Source organism: Eumetopias jubatus, unplaced genomic scaffold (assembly GCF_037043125.1).
Source record: "Eumetopias jubatus isolate StellerSeaLion01/CBP00866 unplaced genomic scaffold, mEumJub1_p1.0 scaffold_9, whole genome shotgun sequence".
Taxonomy (NCBI): domain Eukaryota; kingdom Metazoa; phylum Chordata; class Mammalia; order Carnivora; family Otariidae; genus Eumetopias; species Eumetopias jubatus.
Window position 1 is genome coordinate 127,513,341 of NW_028274815.1, and position 19,046 is coordinate 127,532,386.

General features: G+C 39.8%; 1 protein-coding gene across 7 annotated transcripts in view; it reads left to right on the forward strand.

Annotated features, from left to right (window-relative positions):
* The first annotated feature begins 577 nt into the window (after positions 1-577).
* The window catches only part of NCOA3 (nuclear receptor coactivator 3), a 140,672-nt gene continuing 122,203 nt past the window's right edge, over positions 578-19,046 (forward strand). For 6 of the 7 annotated variants that reach the window (XM_028121883.2, XM_028121886.2, XM_028121887.2 and 3 more), the window contains exon 1: positions 578-705. The gene's annotated coding sequence lies outside the window, so the exon portion shown is untranslated. Of the gene's footprint in view, positions 706-4,533; positions 5,090-19,046 lie in introns of those variants that run through there. The other variant, XM_028121885.2, reaches the window with a different exon arrangement.

Consider the following 19,046-nt stretch of genomic DNA (forward strand, 5'->3'; position numbering starts at 1 on the left):
TTACTGGTGACGCTAAGCGATAGTGTTGGTGATTAGATCTCCCGGTTAAGGTGGTGTCTGCCAGTTCTGTCCACTGCAAAGCAAGTTACTCCGTGGGATGATACTTAGGGACTGAATATATAGTGAATATACTGTTGCCAAACAACCTTTCGCCCAGTGGCTTTAGCGTCTAATGAACAACCCGGTGGCTTCTGACCTTGTGCCTCAGTTTGCTCGTCTGAACAATGAGGATAACAGTGATCCCAAAAGGATGCTTGTTTTGAGGATCAGAACTTGGCACACAATAAACGCTCCGTAAATGTTAGATATTACTGGACGAAGGCAAGTATGACAAGATTAAGGGCAGGGCCAGAGCAACATTCTAGTCCTCCGGACGCCGCCGCAGCTCCCGGCAGGGATCGAGGCAGAGCGGCCGGAGGGTCCACACCGCCACGCCCTCCAGTCGCCGGGAGCTGGGCCGGGCGGGGGCACCTAGCGCCCAGGCCGCGCAAGGCCCCCTGGGACCGGTAGTGCTGGGCGTGGCCTCGGGACTACATATCCCGGAGGCCCCCGCGCCGCGGCTCCAGGCACTGCCGCCTCAGCCCCTCCACAGCGACGGCGGCGGCCGCGGCGGCTGAGTCGGTGGTGGCGGCAGTGGTGGCGGCTGCGGGCTGAGCGGCGAGTTTCCGATTTAAAGCTGAGCTGCGAGGAAAATGGCGGCGGGCGGTGAGTGGAGATAAAGGAGGAGCGGCGGCGGGCGAGGGGGTGGAGTGCGAGGCGGAGGGAAGGAGGGCGAGTCTCGGGGCTGCCGCGAGCCGGTGCCTGCGGCTCCGCGGAGGCACTGAGGGGCGCGCCGAGAGGGGGGCGCGCTGAGATAGTTTCGGGGTGTCGGGGCCGCGTTGCTTCTCCGCAGTCCGGGGCGGCCCGCAGCCGGAGGAAGGGGAGTCGAGGTGGGGCGGCAGCCGGCTTGGGGGTGCAAGGAGGTCCCCGCGCAGGGGTCACCCTGACGAGTTTGGGGGGACCGCGGGGGCCCACTTTTCCTTCCTGTCCCTAAAGTTTTATCTTCTCCCAGCCCTTAGGGCTGCTTTAGAACGCTCTCCGCGTCCCCCTCCTCCCGCTGCCTCGGCTCCTTCGCAGTTATTCTGAAGAATTAGGGGGCGGGGGAAACCGCACAGACCCCACCGACCCCCACGCCAGCCTCCCAGTCGCACTCAGAGTCGGGCTGCATTTTGTTGCTGTGTTTCCTCCTTCACTAGGGCATTTTTAATATTTTAACTCAAATTATCTGCGGAATTTCATTTTGGGCACGGGTAGGTTCTCCGCAGTTTTCTCAGTGAAAAGGCATTTTGCTACCTCTGGTGTGAAGGTTGGGAAATGGCAAGTGGGAAGTTGGTGGATCCAATTTGGGGTTTGGCTGTCTTTATTAGTACTATTTTTCCCGTCCCCATCTCTAACCTTACATACATTGATTCAGTTTGTAATGATTTAAATTGTCTTGCACATGCTTTAAAAAAAAAAAAAAAGACCCCAAAACCAAAAAACCATGAGTCGTTGGAAGGCTTAGTTGCTTCTAGTTTGAGGGCACTTAAGGTGGAAAAGTTAACCAAAAGAGCAGTTGTGAGAGGGAGAAAGCATCGTTTCAGAAATCTCACTAAGCAGGAGGAGTTCGGGATTCCTAAATGGAATGACACGAAAGGTATGAAATTCTCCCGAAGTCAAAACTTCTTTTTTCCCCTCCCGAATGTGAAGACTTCCTTTTTTGCAGTTTTTGAGCAGCGCTTCAAAGCCAACCTGTTTTTGTTATTAAGCCTGTACCGTAAAGAAACAGGAAGGCGAGTACCAGCTGTCTTGCTGCAGTGGGTTTAAATGGATTTGAGTGAGATGAGTGAGTGGTAGTAGTATTGAGTGAGATTGCTGCGTCTCCTTGATTTAAATGCCTGGCTTCGGATCCACCTTACTGGTCCCTGGCTGCAGGAAAGCTTCAGTATGTGTTGCAGCAGGTTGTATAGAGGATGATGGAACCCCCTCCCCAAAAAAGAAAACAACAAAAAACCCCCAAACATAGGTCTTGTGAATGCCGCATAAACTGTTAAACGGAAATCTGGAAGTTCATGAAATGTTTGTTCTTGAAAAAAAACATAAATTATTGCTCTATTTAGAATAGGTTATACCAGATATAATACCCAACTGGAAAGGTACACAAACATTGAAAAATGAGTCTCCTCTAAACCCTCCAATTTGGGCTCCTTGGAGGCAGTGACTCTTACTGGTTTCTAGAGTATCTTTGGTCTTTGGAATAATTATTTTAAGATTTTTATTTGAAACATATCCTTGTTGGGTGCCAAAGCAGGAAAATAAAATGAACAGAAGAAAGGGAAAATGTAGTGGGAATATTGTTTTCTTTTCACTGTCTTGAACAAATGTTGATAGCTATTAAGAAAGGGCTTCTGAACTTACTGCTTATGTTGCCTTATGTACTAACACCCTTAAAGAAGTAACAGTCTGTGGGGCTTTAGGATGAAGAATGCTGCCAGGGTTCATTGTTTGTATGTAAGATGAAGCCTCTGTTTGTAACATGTAAAATGATATTGAACGCTATAGCTCCTGTCACTGGAGGTTGCTTCAGGTTCTGCATTTAAATGAACGGTAATCTAGGTTGCCTGTGATCCTAAATTATAGTGGTATTTTCTGTATTGATAGAAGTGACTTAATTGTCCAGGCAGTATTAAAAAAAAGGTATATGCCAGCTTCTAGCATACAGAACTACATTTTGGACATGAGGATTGTGGAATAAATGGGAAGCTGTAATGTTTCTAGAGGAGTTGTAGGAAATATTTTTACCATAAAATATTCCTTACCTACAGAGGCTTTGAAAATGCAAAACAGCCTCAGCATAATTAACAGATTTTGTATTTTTGTAAGTTTTAGGATGGTGGTTTTAAATTTACCAACACTAACAATTCATTAAAAAAAATTCAATGATATTAGAGTTTAGGCTATGGGATTATATTAAATCATTTCACTGTATTTTGAAATTCAGTATAGTGTGCACCCCTCCCCCCTCCAAGAGTTACTTCTTGGGGCACCTGGGTGGCTCAGTCAATTAAATGTCTGCTTTTGGCTCAGGTCATGATCCCAGGGTCCTGAGATCAAGCCCCGCATCAGGCTCCCTGCTCAGCGGGGAATCTGCTTCTCCCTCTTCCTCTGGCTGCCGCTCCCCCTGCTTGTGCTCTCTCCCTCTCTGTCAAATAAATAAATAAAATCTTTAAAAACTTAAAAAAAAAGATTAATTCTTATATCAGGGATATACTCTTATCCCTATTTAAGAATTATTTCAATAAATCCTCCCCCCCCAACAAATAAATTAGAATTCATTCAGTAAGGAGTCTGTGTACTGTTGGACCCTGGATCCTTTTTCTAGGCGATGCGAAATAAAAAATAGTTTTTGAAATGGTCACTTTACTAAAGCCTTCTTGACTGGTCTTTTGAAATAAACTTCCTTACTGTGTCAGGGACATAGTAAAGATAAGGTTTTTTTTAAATTGTTTTTATTTAGTCTTTTGTGTATTAACTGTATGATTCTAGAATATTTTTTATTTTTTATTTTTTTTAAGATTTTATTTACTTGACAGCGCACGAGAGAGAACAGCAGGCAGAGGGGCAGGCAGATGGGGAATTCCCTGTTTCCGCAGAGAGCCCGATGTGGGGCTAGATCCCAGGACCCTGTTTCCGCAGAGAGCCCGATGTGGGGCTAGATCCCAGGACCCTAAGATCATAACCTGAGCTGAAGGCAAGACACTTAACTGACTGAGCCATCCAGGCGCCTCTAGTATAGTTTCTTTTATTTTTTATTTTATTATTTTTTAAAGATTTTATTTATTTGAGAGAATGAGATAGAGTACACGAGAGGGGGGAGTCAGAGGGAGGAGCAGACTCCCTGCTGAGCAGGGAGCCGGATGCGGGACTCGATCCCGGCACTCCAGGATCATGACCTGAGCTGAAGGCAGTCGCTTAACGAACTGAGCCACCCAGGCTCCCTAGAATAGTTTCTTTTAAAGACTACTATGTTTTTGAGAAGTTTTTTAAAAGAATAATTTAAAAAATTTTAGTTTGGACAGTAGGGTAAGATAAAAAAACAAACTACTATTGTTCTTTGCCAAATTGGTGTTAAAATAAATGGCTTTAGGGTTTCTTTTGCAATTTTTTAGACTATATAATTTCAGGCCTTGGCCTGAGGATGTAGACTACTTTTGAAAACTAGATTTGTTGCAAGTTTAGAATGAGTATAGCCTCCAGTGGCTGTCTACACTGGAAAGCGACCACAATTTAATGCAGTTGTTAATCTGATGCTACCTAGGACTAGAAAAATGAATTGTTGATCATGTTGACGAGTTTCTCACAGGTTAAACCAGAGAGGACCTGTCCCAGTTTGGTTTGAACTACAGAATATATATTCTGTAGTGTAGAATATTTTTTTATTTTATTTTATTATTGAGTGGTTAAAGCTCTGAGAGCAGAAAATTAGTACTAGAAATGTATATTAACTTTTCTTCTTTCTCATAGTTAAACAGATTAAAGAAATAGGTGACTGTATGTTTAGATCTTCATGGATAGCATTGAGATTGAGTATTGCAGTAAAATGTAGGCATTTTCTTCTGTTTTATTGAGTGCTTTTTGGTGGTGGGGGAGGGGATGACAAAATGAACATTTCTCAGTTAAAGTGGAGGAGGGGCTCTATTGTAATGTGGCTTATTCCTTCATTTTGTTAGTGTTTGCTAGGTAAATTCATTTAGCCCGTTGGATTTCTGATAGGGTTTCTGGGAGATTGTTTTGGGTTAAGGGTGCAGTTTATCCAGAGTCTAACCTTATTTTCAGCTCCTAACAAGTGATGGAATTGACTTGAATTTAATCGCCTTTTCCTTTCCTACCTTCTGGTGGAGAGTTGTTAAATGAACAGGAAAATGGCCAGAAGATACACAGCAACAGTTGAAAGGAAGACCTGTGCTGTCTAGGAGGCTGATTTATCCACAAACTGGATAATCTTAGACTACATACTGCCAGTTCCCAACTTTGTCAGCATTAACAGGGAGCCTGCTTCTCCTCCAGTTTGGTAGGTTCTGCCGGCCTGGGTCAATTTACAGGGGGGTAGTAATAAAGGTTTATTTAACTGTAGTAAATTTTGTGGCCTAGAGGCAAAGGAAAGAAGTCTGATCTGTCTGGCAAACGGGCTTTTCAAAGAATATTTTAAGAGCAAATGGACTAGTCTTTTTTTTGAGTGTAACTTTTCTTGTCTGCTGGTCACCTATGAAGGTATTCTTCTGAAATGTTTAATTTCTTCGGTTAGAGGTTATGAGTGAGGGTTCTGAAGTTTCACTTTTTGGAAACTAGGCTGATTAGATTACTAAATTTAACTCTTCATCATCCGTGTAAAGATGAAAAGGGAATATTGGCATGGGTACCACATAGTAATGGATAATCTACTGCTCCCTGGGGCTTTGCTTTTGGTAGCCATAGCAGCTGAGTAGGAGTGGTAGATGGATAGATGGGAAAAGACTGCAGAAGTCAGCATAATCCTCAATTAGGATAAGCCTCATGGTTAATTGAATGTTGAGTGTGCAGGTTAAATCTCATTATAACAAACTCCAGGGGACTAGCTAAATTATTTTGTTGTACTGGGATTGAGCGTTTTTGAATATTGTTTGAAATAGATTAGTCTTTTTTTTTGTTAGAGGTGTTGGAAAAATTTTTATTTATTTTAACAATTTGACAAGTTGTTACTCATGAACCAGTGTGTTTGACATTCATTTTTAATGCTTTTGCCTTAAAAAAAAGGAAAGAACACATGTTTAACTGGGTATATAATTTATCGCCCCTCCCCACGCCCCATGTCTCAGTGTAGAGTAGCACCATTGGTTTATCTCAACCAAATAAACTTAGAAGTACTACTGCCACCATCAAAGTGTGGTCATAGGAAATGGGAAGTTCCCCAGGTTTCCAGGTGACTGCTGCTGGTAATTTTTTCTGCCCTTGGTAACTTTTTATTTTTTTAAAATATTTTTTTAATTTATTCATTCGAGACACAGAGAGAGAGAGAGAGAGAGAGAGAGAGAACATGAGCAGGGGGAGAAGCAAAGGGAGCGGTAGAAGCAGGCTCGATGTAGGGCTCGATCCCAGGGTCCTGGGATCATGACCTGAGCCGAAGGCAGACGCTTTAACCATCTGAACCACCCAGACGCCCCTGCCCTTGGTAACTTTTTAAAATAAATGAATATACTTCATTTTGGTGTGAACTTTACTTTGTCAGCAATAATGAAGGTAGCCCTTTTCCGTTGATCCAGTGTAGTTCGAGACAGAGATCTATATGATGTTTAAAAACAAGTGATGGTAGTATTGTAGTCATAAATATGGAAATTTTCAGAAACAGGATTAATATATGTATGAGAAAAAATACTATTATGCTTGGCCAGAAATACTTTTTTTTTTTTTTTTCTGTCTTGTACTTTCAGATTGGTGTTTGGCGAATTTAAGGCATTTACATCCCAGAGAGTTGTGATTGGGTGTAGCAAGACATTTTTGAAGTCATTCTTTTAAATAGATGTTCCATGAAGGAGGGAAAATCTGAAAGAGGGAATTTCAAAGCAACCCAAGCAGTGTTTTGAAAGTTCTTGAGTCAAGAATAATGACTGGCTAGTAGGCAGGAAGCCTGCAGTTGCATTGTGGTATTGTTCCTCCATCTTATGCATTTGAGAACTTGAGCACAAAAGAGGAGAAAGCATGGGGAGGGGAAGAAAGAGTTTTAACAAAAAAAAAAAGGGGGGGAGGGAGACTTTAAGAGTAAATATTCTTTGCTGTTCTATTTAAGTGAAATCTAAAACCAAATTATTTTTACTTTGAGAGGAAGTGTTTATCATAATCTAAATGTCCTAAACTGACATTTTTATAAATGAGAATTAATTGTTACTGGTTGAAAGAGCAGCATGATCACACGCTCAGTTTTAAAACAACTTTAATTAAAAAAAAAAAATCTCGGGGGGCCTGGCTAGCTTACTCGGAAGAGCATGTAACTCTTGATCTCCAGGTCATGAGTTCGAGCCCCACATTGGGGGTAGAGATTACTAAAAATAAACATATATAAAAAAAAATTTACAAGGGAAAACCTTTGAATATTTTCCCCTTTTGTTACCTAATCGTTTGTTAGCTTGTTACTTTAAAAATGATACTTGCCTGTGAAGAGTTGAGAATTTGTAAGCTAGTACTGTAAGCTTCCTGCAAATCAGTCTCTAGGTCTTAAAATTCATGAAACAAAGCGGGTGGAGTATGTGGTCTTCCAAGGCTCCTTATATTAGAAGATTTTATAAACTTGAAGCATTTTATAAATATGTAGAATATCCTTATATTTAAATTTTGTTGGTCAAACATTAAATGGATTAAGCTCTTTATACCAGATATGGTAATCTTTCAGTGCTAACTCATCAGTTTGGAGTAGGATGACTTTGAGCCCCTGACTTCACTCTAGTATATGCTATAAGCTGCAAAGCGTGTGCTTGCACACATGTGCCTCTAAGCGGGAGGGGGAGAGAATTTTCAGTCCCCTCCTTCTGTTGTAAGAAAATGAAGTCATATTTTTCTTTACTCTCAGTAAAGCTGTCATCAGTGAAATGCATTATTGAATTTAAGTCACTCTGTAGAGTAGCTGTATCAGCTTGATTTTGTTTCCAAATTGAAATTTAGCAACTTTATTTGAAAATGTTTTAAGGATTACCCAGTATTCTCTTCACCAGATTGTGTCTTTTGTCTAAACACATTCTGCTCCATCCAAGCTCATCTCTTTTCTCTTTACCTGTCTGGTGGTGGTTGTGTTTTTTATTTTATTTTTTAAAGATTTTATTTATTCACTTGCAAGAGAGACAAAGAGAGAACAAGCAGGGGGAGAGGCAGAGGGAGAGGGAGAAGCAGACTCCCCTGCTGAGCAAGGAGCCCCAAGCGGGACTCCATCCCAGGACTCTGGGATCATGACCTGAGCTGAAGGCAGACGCCCAACCATCTGAGCCACCCAGGCGCCCGGGGGTGGTTGTGTTTTATGATTTTCATCCCAGCCAACATGTTTGGCCCCATTGCTGTCAGAGCAAGTGTTTGGCTGCATCTAGGAAAATCTAACTTTGCCAGTGAGAAGAATAACTACACACGTTACATCCATTGGAGGGCCAGTAGTATCTTCTTCGTGTAATAAGACAAAAACTATTACTATGTTAAGTATTAGGAATATTTCATCAGGAATCAATAAAATGAATTCAGAAGCTACTTTCAAAGTGCACAACCACATCTAGAATGGTGGAAACCTTAGGTGGATGGATCCCAGGTTAGGTGAACCTGGAATTGGGAAATTGTCCAATAAGCTCCAGTTTTCTTTTCTCAAAGTTCGAGATACCTCCCACATGTTACTTTTTAAACTGACTTTTCGCACCACCGTTCTTTTAGCCTTAAGCTTTAATCATCTTTAATTTGCTATTTTTTTTTAAAAGATTTTATTATTTATTTGAGAGAGAGAGAATGAGAGAGAGCGCCAGAGGGAACAGGGTCAGAGGGAGAAGCAGATTGCTATTGTTTGGCGACTGCCCACTCCCCTGTACAAACACATACTTAACCAGTGTTTATTAAGCTTGTAGTGTTAAGGCACTGTGAGAGTTAAAAAGGTTTTGACCTCCAAGTGTGCACAGTCAGTTACTTACATCACTTTACTACAAGGCAATCTGTTTTGCTTATAAAGATCAAGAAGTTCAGAGGAAGAAAGGGACTAGACTACTTCTGACCAGGTGATCAGGATGCAGGACTTTGAAGAATGAGTAAGATTTTAATATGGAGAGAGCAGTGTCTGTTGGTGAGAAATCATTAGTAAGAGCTTAGACATAAGGCATTTTAAGACTTGGTCATTTAAATATTCAATAAATGTTAAGTGAGTGGATTTGAATAAACTGGTTTTGTTTTTGCAGAGTCCTATTGATACATTTCTCTTAAATATATTTTCATTACAATTTCTGAAACTAGTTCAAGCCCTTTATTTCTAGATTATGTAACAGCTTTCAAAGTAGTCTCTGTTCTTTCCCTAAGTCCTCTCTGTACTTATTAAACATCATTTTGATACAGTTTTTGCTTAAAAATCTGCACAGTACAGGGCGCCTGGGTGGCTCAGTTGGTTAAGCGACTGCCTTCAGCTCAGGTCATGATCCCGGAGTCCCGGGATCGAGTCCCGCGTCGGGCTCCCTGCTCAGCGGGGAGTCTGCTTCTCCCTCTGAACCTCTTCCCTCTCGTGCTCGCTATCTCTCATTCTCTCTCTCAAATAAATAAATAAATAAAAAATCTTAAAAAAAAATCTGCACTGTACAATCCAAAAGCCTTAACCTGATATTCAGTTCTTATCATAGTCTTTTTAAAAATCAATCTTTCCCATTTTTGTTGCCTCTTATTTCAGTCACGCTGCTTCTTTCTGCCTCTTCTCCTTTGCTATCTAGGCCAGTCTTTAAGGTCCAGTTCAGATAAGGTCCAGTTCAGATCCTGTCTCGTTTAAGTAAGTTTCCCAGACCACCACAACTGAAAAATTGGTTCTTACTTTCTGATATTATTGTCTCCTCACATGCATAGGAGTCAGTATTTATTGATTGGTAGGACAGATTCAGTCAAATTGTATTACTTTTTTGAGGTGGGGACTATTCCTTTAATAAGCTTTTGAAATCCTATATTATTAAGTCCCCCAAATGCTTGGTGTTTGGATATGAAAGTTTCTAGAGTTCTAACTCTCAAGTCCACTTTTCTATCTGGATATTGAGATAAAATTAGAGTCCTAAGGATTTGCTTGGGACCTATGTCTCCCTCATAAAGTTGTCCCAGATAAATCATGTCTGGGTCTTAGAATACATTCATATTTCCCAAATGCCCTAGGACTGGACAGTCCTTCTCTAAGTTGTTCAGATGTTTTTATTCAGTACCACTGTTCTCCAAAGAATTGTGCTAGGCACTGTAGGTGTTAAAATCCCTTTGTGATATAGGAGCTTATAATCTAGTTGAGAAATAAGTATAATTGAAAAAATATAGTTGCAACAATTCATAAATAAGTGTTTCAGAAGTTCAGAGGAAGAAAAGGTCGTTTTCAACTGGAATTGTTGGAAACTTAATGGAAGAGATGGGTTAGGTCTAAAGGGAATTAATTGCTGCTTCTGATCCCTCTTTCCCACATCTTTTATTCTATAATGCTTAGTTGCAGTGAAAGAAAAAAACTTCTTTTTTAATTGAAAAGGAGGCATAAACTTGGTAGAGTTGAAGCAGTACAAAAAGGTATACCTTGAGAAAGTAAGGATCATGGTCCCCCAGGTCTTTGGTCTTTATAGCTACCCCCCTTCCCAAAGGCTACTGAAGTTAGAGGATATTCTCTACATATAGTTGTGGATGTCTCTCTCTTCAGTATTTTTTCCCTAATCTCTCCCTCTCCCTCTTTGTTTCTTTTTTTTTCCTCTTTTTTTTTTTTAATAAAGATTTTTATTTATTTACTTGACAGAGACACAGCGGGAGAGGGAACACAAGCAGGGGGAGTGGGAGAGGGAGAAGTGGGCCTCCTGTCAAGCAGGGAGCCTGATGCGGGGCTCGATCCCAGGACCCTGGGATCATGACCTGAGCCGAAGACAGACGCTTAATGACTGAGCCACCCAGGCAGCCCTATATCTCAAATTTTTAAAAGGCTATATAATATTCCATTGTACAAATGGATTTTTTATAACCTATTTTAACCAGTTCTGCATTATTTCCAATCTTTTACTATTTTGATTGTTACTGCAGTGAACTATATGTAGATCTGTGTGTAGGCTTGAGTATATCTCAGTATAGACATCTTGGAGGTGAAATTTCTGAATCAAAGGAAATATACATTTTAAACTGTAATGGGATCCAGCCCCGCATTGGGCTCCTTGCTCAGCAGGAGCCTGCTTCTCCCTCTCCGCCTCGTGTGCTATCCCTCTCTCTCAAATAAATAAATAAAATCTTAAAAAAAAGTAACAAAACAAAACTTTAATAGTTCTTTCCTAGTTGCTTCCAAAGAGATTATACTAAACTTATACTTCCACCTGTTGCTTATGAGAGCCACATTTCTTCTTTGTTATTTCTTTTTAAGTAGTCTCTATTCCCAGTGTGGGGCTCGAACTCATGACCCCCAAGATCAAGAGTCGCATGCTCCACCAACTGAGCCAGCCAGACTCCCCTCTTATTTATCTTTTAAAAACTTATCCCTTCTCTTGCTTGACTGCTTGAAGGCATGAGATCTATTGTTCATTATCTAAGAGTATGAAACTAAACTCCTTCCCGTGGAGTTCCCAAAGCCTTTCATAATCTGACTCTAATCTACATTTCCAGTATTATCTCCTTAATTCTCTCTATGTATTTTGTACTCTAGTTGCTGTTAAATTTCCCTTGTTCTGTCTTCCCTGCTCTTACCCTAGTAAAATTCTCTTTCCTGTGTTCTGATTCATATTCTTAGATACAAAAGATAAAAGCTACCATTTATTCAAGCCTGTATGCTTGGATAGTGTTGGGTGTTTAATGTACATCATCTCATTTAATAGTCTTTTGTACTGTAGAGCCTTTTTTTTTTCTTCAAATGAAGTCTTTTACAAAACCCTGTTCAAAATAGAAAATGTGATTTTATTAAAATTTATTTTCTAAGTTGAAATTTAAACTGTTTGCTGGTTATAAAGGCAGTGAAAATGAGATTGCTGTGATGAATATAAAAATTTGAAATTGGGTTATGAAGAACTATTATGGATCTAAATCCATCTCTGCCTCTAGTTTATTTCTGTATTATGAAAATCCCAACTCATACAGAGCTTTGGTTGCAAATGGTCTCAGTTCAAAAATATTTTTTGATATATATAACAGTTACACATGGGACAAATTAAAAAGGTACCAAAGAGAATACAGTGGAAAGTAAGGCATCCTTCCTCAGCTGTCTCCTAGCCACCTCCCTATCCCGTCTCAGAGTTACTGTTAACTGTAGTCATTGTTAACTCAAGGCATATAAATGCACATGCTTAAAAGCTTTTAAGTTTAGTGAATTTCTCCTACATTTTTGGGTAAATTTTATATTAAAGTGTAGCATACATTCAGAAAAACACACAAGTATAGACAGATAAATTTTTTCTTTTTTTTTTTAAGATTTTATTAATTTATTTGACAGAGACAGTGAGAGAGGGAACACAAGCAGGGGGAGTGGGAGAGGGAGAAGCAGGCCTCCTGCTGAGCCAGGAGCCCGATGTTGGGCTCGATCCCAGGACCCTGGGATCATGACCTCAGCCGGAGGTAGATGCCTAACCAACTGAGCCACCCAGGCGTCCCTGGGCAGAACTCACTTATGTAATTGGCACTCAGGAGTCCTGTTCTGGATTGTGTATGTTTTTTAAATGATCTTGGGGAAGGTTTCATATCTATATTTTTAACTACTAAATTCTAATGGTTATAACAGTATTCTGTGTGGATATATCATAATGTATCCAGTTTCATATTACTACAAAGCTGTAAGTGAATATCCTCATACATATTTCTTTGTTCCCATGTTTTGTTAAGCATATAAAAATTTCTGGAAGTAGAATGCTAGGGTACTAAAGAGTATGAAGTTAAGTTTTATAGATAATTGCAACTTGCTCCCAGTTGTAGAGGTTGTATCACTTTATGAATCCATCAGCAGTGTATGTAACTGCTTGTTTCCCTTACCTCATGTGTTTCTTCTAGTGGTTTTATGATTTCTTTTTCTTTTGTAACATAAACAAATCAAATGTAAAAATTTAAAAAATGTAAAATAAGGGGTACCTGGCTGGCTCAGTTAGAAGAGCATGTGACTCTTGGTCTTGGGGTTGGAGTTTGAGCCCCATTTTGGGTGTAGAGATTACTTACAAATAAAATCTTTAAAAAAAAAAAGTGAAAAAAGTCAGGATGTTAAACTGGTAGCATAGATTAATGAGGTGGTAAACTACAATATGTTGTGATTATATTCTGTTTAATGTGTTTAAAGGTGTTTAAAATGTACCTATATAGGGGTGCCTGGGTGGCTCAGATGGTTAAGTGTCTGCCTTCAGCTCAGGTCATGAGCCCCATGTTGGGCTCCCAGCTCAGCGGGGAGTCTGCTTCTCCCTCTCCCTCTCCCTCTCCCCGTGCTTGTGTTCTGTCTCTCTCTCTCAAATAAATAAAATCTTGAAAAAAAAATGTACCTATATAACATTTGGATTTTTATTTAATATGTAGAAATCTGCTTTTTTGAGGTATAATTTACTTATACCACAGTTGAACCATTTTAAGTGTGCCATTTGTTTTGACAGATGTAAATTGTTGTTTTACTACCACCACAATCAAGATGCAGAACATTTGCATCACCCCAGAAAGTTCAATCTTGCCCATTTGTATTTAGTCCTCTTTTGGGTTTTGTAGTATTCAGTCAACCACTGTTCTGCCTTCTATCACTATAGTTTTCTTTTTTCCTTTTTTAACTTTATTGAGGTATAATTGACATTCGGTTAATTACATATATTTAAAGTATACAGTTTGAGTTTTGACATAGAGGTCTACCTGTTAATCTGTCACCACAGTTATAATAATGGAAATACCTATTAACTCTAGTAGAAATATCCTCATATCTCTTTATAATCCATCCCTCCCCCCATCTTCTGTAATTACTGATCTGCCTTATGTCACTGAAGATTAGTTGACCTTTTTGAGAATTTTATATAAATGGAATCGTTTGCTGTGTACTCCCCCCCATTGGTTGTCCAATGATCCTTTATTGAAATATTTTCCTTTGTAGTTCTTAGCTAGTTGGGCATTCCACTGTACCACTGTTGATGTTATCTATGATGTCATGAGGGTGGCGACCATCAACATTGGCAGCCCAAAGACTGGGCAGTCCCCAGGATCTCTTTAATGGTTCTGGAGAGTTCTCTGGCTAAAGATCTGTGCCTCATCTGTTGGGCAGGGTTGACAATTTTATCAAAAGTAGTATTTCCTGGGGCGCCTGGGTGGCCGAGTTGTTAGGCGTCTGCCTTCGGCTCAGGTCATGATGGGATCGAGCCCCGCATCAGGCTCCCTGCTTGGCGGGAAGCCTGCTTCTCCCTCTCATACTCCCCCTGCTTGTGTTCCCTCTCTTGCTGTCTCTCTCTCTCTGTCAAATAAACTAAAAAAAAAAAAAAAAAGTAATATTTCCGCTGTGCTTAACAGAGAAAACACTACTCATGTTTTTCTGTTGCTTTCTGTCTCTTGGAGGTTCCTTGAGGGCTTTGATAATCTGGGCCTTTCTATTCTGAATGGTCAGTTTCACTATAATCCTCGTACCCTTCGGATCACCAGGTGTCTTGTTGATGTCATCACCAACTTTTTTTGGTGACAGATCTAGGAGGATTGATCTTGGGGGCCAGCTCAGATATGGCACCGACTTCCCCACTGCTGTACCTCAAGTATATGATTTTGATCTGGTTGGGTTTGAACTTAGGCAGGCAGCATGAAAGAGGCATCTGGTGTTGGATGAACCTGGATTTGGGATGACTGAAGACCGTTGCACCTTTTCTTTCTCTGAGCTGAAAACCAAAAGTGCTACGTACTTTTTTTTTGAGGGGAGTTGGTTTCTTTTACTTACTGTATAGTTATTTTGGGATTCATCTCATCCGTGTTGTTGCATATGTCAATAGATTTAAAAAAATATTTTATTTTTAAGTAATCTCTACACCTGATGCAAGGCTCAAACTCGACAACCCCGAGATCAGACGTTGTATGCTCTACCAGCTGAGCCAGCCAGGTGTCATATTAGTAGTTTTATTTTTTATTGCTTAGTGCTATTTCTTTGTATAGGTGTATCCCAGTTTATCTCTTCACCTGTTGATGAACATCTGGGTTGTGTTCAGTTTTTGGTATCAAAATATAGCTTCTTTGACATTTATATACAAGGATTTGTTGTGACATAGGCTTTTATTTTTCTTGAGTAAATGGAATGTCTGTTATATAGTAATTGTATGTCGAACACTTAAAAATTTTAAGAAACTGGGGTGCCTGGGTGGCACAGTCGGTTAAGAATCTGACTCTTGGTTTCTGCTCAGGTTGGTGATCTCAGGGTTTTGAGATCAAGCCGTGAATTGGGCTCTGTGCTCAGTGCAGAGTCTGCTTGAGACTTTTTCTCCTGCTCCCTCTTCCCCCCGCTCCATGCACTTGAGTTCTCTCTCTCTCCCCGCCCCCGCCTCTAAAATAAAATAAAATCTTAAAAATATTTTTTCTTTTAAAAGAAACTGCTACTTGTATCTCAAAGTGGTTGTACCATCTTACATTTCTCCCAGCAGTGTATGGTAGTTTTGGTTATTCTACATCCTTACCAGCACTTGGCATGGACAGTCCTTTTTTTTTTTCCCCCTCCTTCTTTTTTTTTTTTAAGTTTTTTTTATTTTTTTAATTTTTAATTTTTTATTGTTATGTTAATAACCATACATTATATCATTAGTTTTTGATGTAGTGTTCCATGATTCATTGTTTGTGCATAACACCCAGTGCTCCACGCAGAATGTGCCCTCTTTAATACCCATCACCAGGCTAACCCATCCCCCCACCCCACTCCCCAAAGTTTTTTTTATTTTTGAGTAACACCCTACATGGGGCTTCATTTCACAACCTGAAGATCGACAAGAGTCCAGGCTCCACTGACTGAGCCAGCCAGGCATCTCGATATGGTCAGTCTTTTTAATGTTAGCTATTCCAGTGGGTGTATAGTGGTATTTCATTGTGGCTTTATTTTTAAATTTTTTTTTTTAAAGATTTTATTTATTTATTTGAGAGAGAGAGAGAATGAGAGATAGAAAGCACAAGAGGGAAGAGGGTCAGAGGGAGAAGCAGACTCCCTGCTGAGCAGGAAGCCCGATGTGGGACTCGATCCCGGGACTCCAGGATCATGACCTGAGCCGAAGGCAGTCGCTTAACCAACTGAGCCACCCAGGCGCCCCTTATTTTTAAATTTCTTAAAAAGATTTTATTTGAGAGACGCAGAGAGAGAAAAAGAGAGAACAAGCAGGAGGGGCAGCAGGGAGAAGGAGAAGCAGGCTCCTCACTGAGCAGGGAGCCCGACGCAGGGCTTGATCATGACCTGAGCCTAAGGCAGACGCTTAACCTACTGAGCAACCCCTGTGCTCCCAATTGTGGCTTTAATTTGAGTTTCCTTAATGACTAATAATGTCGAGCATATTTTCATGTACTTATTTAGGTCAAGTGTCTTCATATTTTTTGCCCCTTTTTAAGTTGGGTTGTTTATCTAATAGAGATGTAAGAGTTCTTTAGAAACAACCCTTTTTGGATATATGTTTTAGAAATATTTAATTTGAGAGGCATCTGGGTGGCTCAGTTGGTTAAGCATCCAAGTCTTGATTTTGGCTCAGGTCACAATCTCAGGGTTGTGAGATAAGAGCATTGGGCTCTGTGCTGGGTGTGGAGCCTACTTAAGATTCTCTCTCTTCCTCTGCTCCACCCCCCGCCCTCCTGCTTGCATGCTTGTTCTCTCTAAAAAAATAATAATTTGAGGGTGCCTGGGTGGCTCAGTTGGTTAGGCGACTGCCTTCTGCTCAGGTCATGATCCTGGAGTCCCGGGATCGAGTCTCACATCGGGCTCCCTGATCAGCAGGGAGTCTGCTTCTCCCTCCGACCCTCTTCCCTCTCATGCTCTCTATCTCTCATTCTCTCTCTCAAATAAATAAGTAAAATATTTAAAAAAAAGTAAAAAAAAATAACAATTTGAGACTGTGGTAGGCCGTTTCATTTTCATAACTTTTTGGAAGAGCAAAAGTTTTTAATGTTACTGGAATTCAGTTTATTTATTTTTGTGTTTTATAGCTCATGCCTTTTTTGTTGCATTTAAGAAATCTTATCCCAACCCAAGATTATTAAGATTTTCTCTTATGTTTTCTTCTAGAAGTTTTATAGTGTTAGCTCTTAAATTTGAGTCTATGACCATTTGAGTTAATTTTTGTATGTGGTGTGAGATAAGAGTTGAGGTTCATATTTTGGTATATGGCTATTGAATTTTTCCAGCACCATACATTTGCCATTGCATTGACTTGGCACCTCTGTTGAAAATCAACCAAATACATGCAGGTCAGTTTATCTGTCTGTCTTAACCCCAGTCTTGAAATCAGATAGGATAAATCATCCAACTCTGTTTTCCCCCCTCCCATTTGTTTTGCCTCTTCTAGGCCGTTTGAATTTCTGTACAGTTGTTAGAAAAATCTTGTTGATTTCTGCAAAATCTCTGTTGTGGTTTTGATTGTGATTGCATTGAATCAGTTGATAATTTGGGAAGAATTGATTTCTTAAAAATGTTATGTCTTCTAGATCTATTTAGGTCTTCTTTAATTTCTTTAATTTCTCCTAGTGTTTTGTAGTTACCAGCATATAGATCTTATTGTCAAATTTATCACAAGTTCCATATTTTAAAATGTGATTGTATATAGTTTTTAAAAAATTTCAACTTTCCTGGGTGGCTCGAGTCATTAAGTGTCTGCCTTCCGCTCAGGTCATGATCCCAGGGTCCTGGGATCGAGCCCCGCATCGGGCTCCCTGCTCCGTGGGAAACCTGCGTCTCCCTCTCCCACCCCCACCCCCTGCTTGTGTTCCCTCTCTCGCTGTCTCTGTCAAATAAATAAATAAAATCTTAAAAAAAAATTTCAACTTTCCAATAATTTTGTTAGTATATAGAAATATGACTAATTTTCATATCCTGTATATTTTAGCACCTTGCTAAACTCATTTTTTAGTAGTGTTTATGTAGTTTGCTTAGGATTATATACATAGGTGATCATGTTTTTTGTGAATAATTTTGTGTCATTATGCTTTTTGTTTTTTTCCTTTTTTTGTTTCTTTCTTTTTCCTTTATTGTAATGACTATTGCTTCCAGAACAGTCTTGGGATTTTGATTGTGATCAGTTTGATCAGTTTGGGGGAGATAACCTTTGATCTTTGTCTTATTCTCAGTCTTAGGGGGTAAGATGTTACTTAAAGTTCTACTGATCTGTTTTGTATCAGTATATCCTATCTCCCCTCCTTTTGTTACTGAGTTTTAAGAGTTTCTTTTTTAAAATGTATTTTCTGGATATACCTCTTTATCAGATGTATTTTGCAAATATTTTTTCTCAGTCTTTGTTGGTACAGATCTTTACTGGTGATCTGCACTGTCTGTGTACTAATGCTCAAGTTCTGGTTATATATATATTTTGGGGAATAACAAGTGCTTTAAAGCTTGGTCAGCAGTTATTATAATTCCATTTTTTATTCATGTAAATGGAAGGAAAAACTAAAACTAAAAACTAAAAACTAAAATTGTTAATTTAGAACATATCAGTTTTTGTTTTTTTTTTAATTTGACAAATAGAGAACACAAGTAGGCAAAAGGAGCAGCAGGCAGAGGGAGAGGGAGAAGCAGCCGCTCTGCTGAGCAGGGAGCCCGACGTGGGGCTGATCCCAGGATGCTGGGATCATGACCTGAGCTGAAGGCAACTGCTTGACTGACTGAGCCACCCAGGCGCCCCTAGAACATATCAGTTCTTAAACATAGTAAATTTTCTACTGTATTTAACTATTAAAAGTCATTTTTCATCTTCAGTAGCCTGGAGCTTGATATGTCTTTTTACCTCCTTAGTAAAAATGCAACAATAAGTTCTTGTCTACTTCCTCATTTATTATTACAGATTAAGATTAAAAACATCAAATATATCAGTCTGGTATAATCCTAATGAAAAAGTGTTGAAGACTTTTGTAAAACTCAGAATCTTAGCCATGCCGGTTTGTCATTCTTCCTTCTTTAACCCTTACTGATCTCCGTGACTTTACCTCCTGTGGTCCTTTCTCACCAAGCTATAACATTCTGTCTTCTCTTTTCATGGTTTGTGTGCTGTAACTATTCTACTGATTGTATTAGCTTTTGAATGCCTCTCCTACAAGCTAATGAGAAAAATACCAGCTTCACAATATGCTATTTATCACATTTAGTATTTATATTGAATTATTGGAACCTTAAA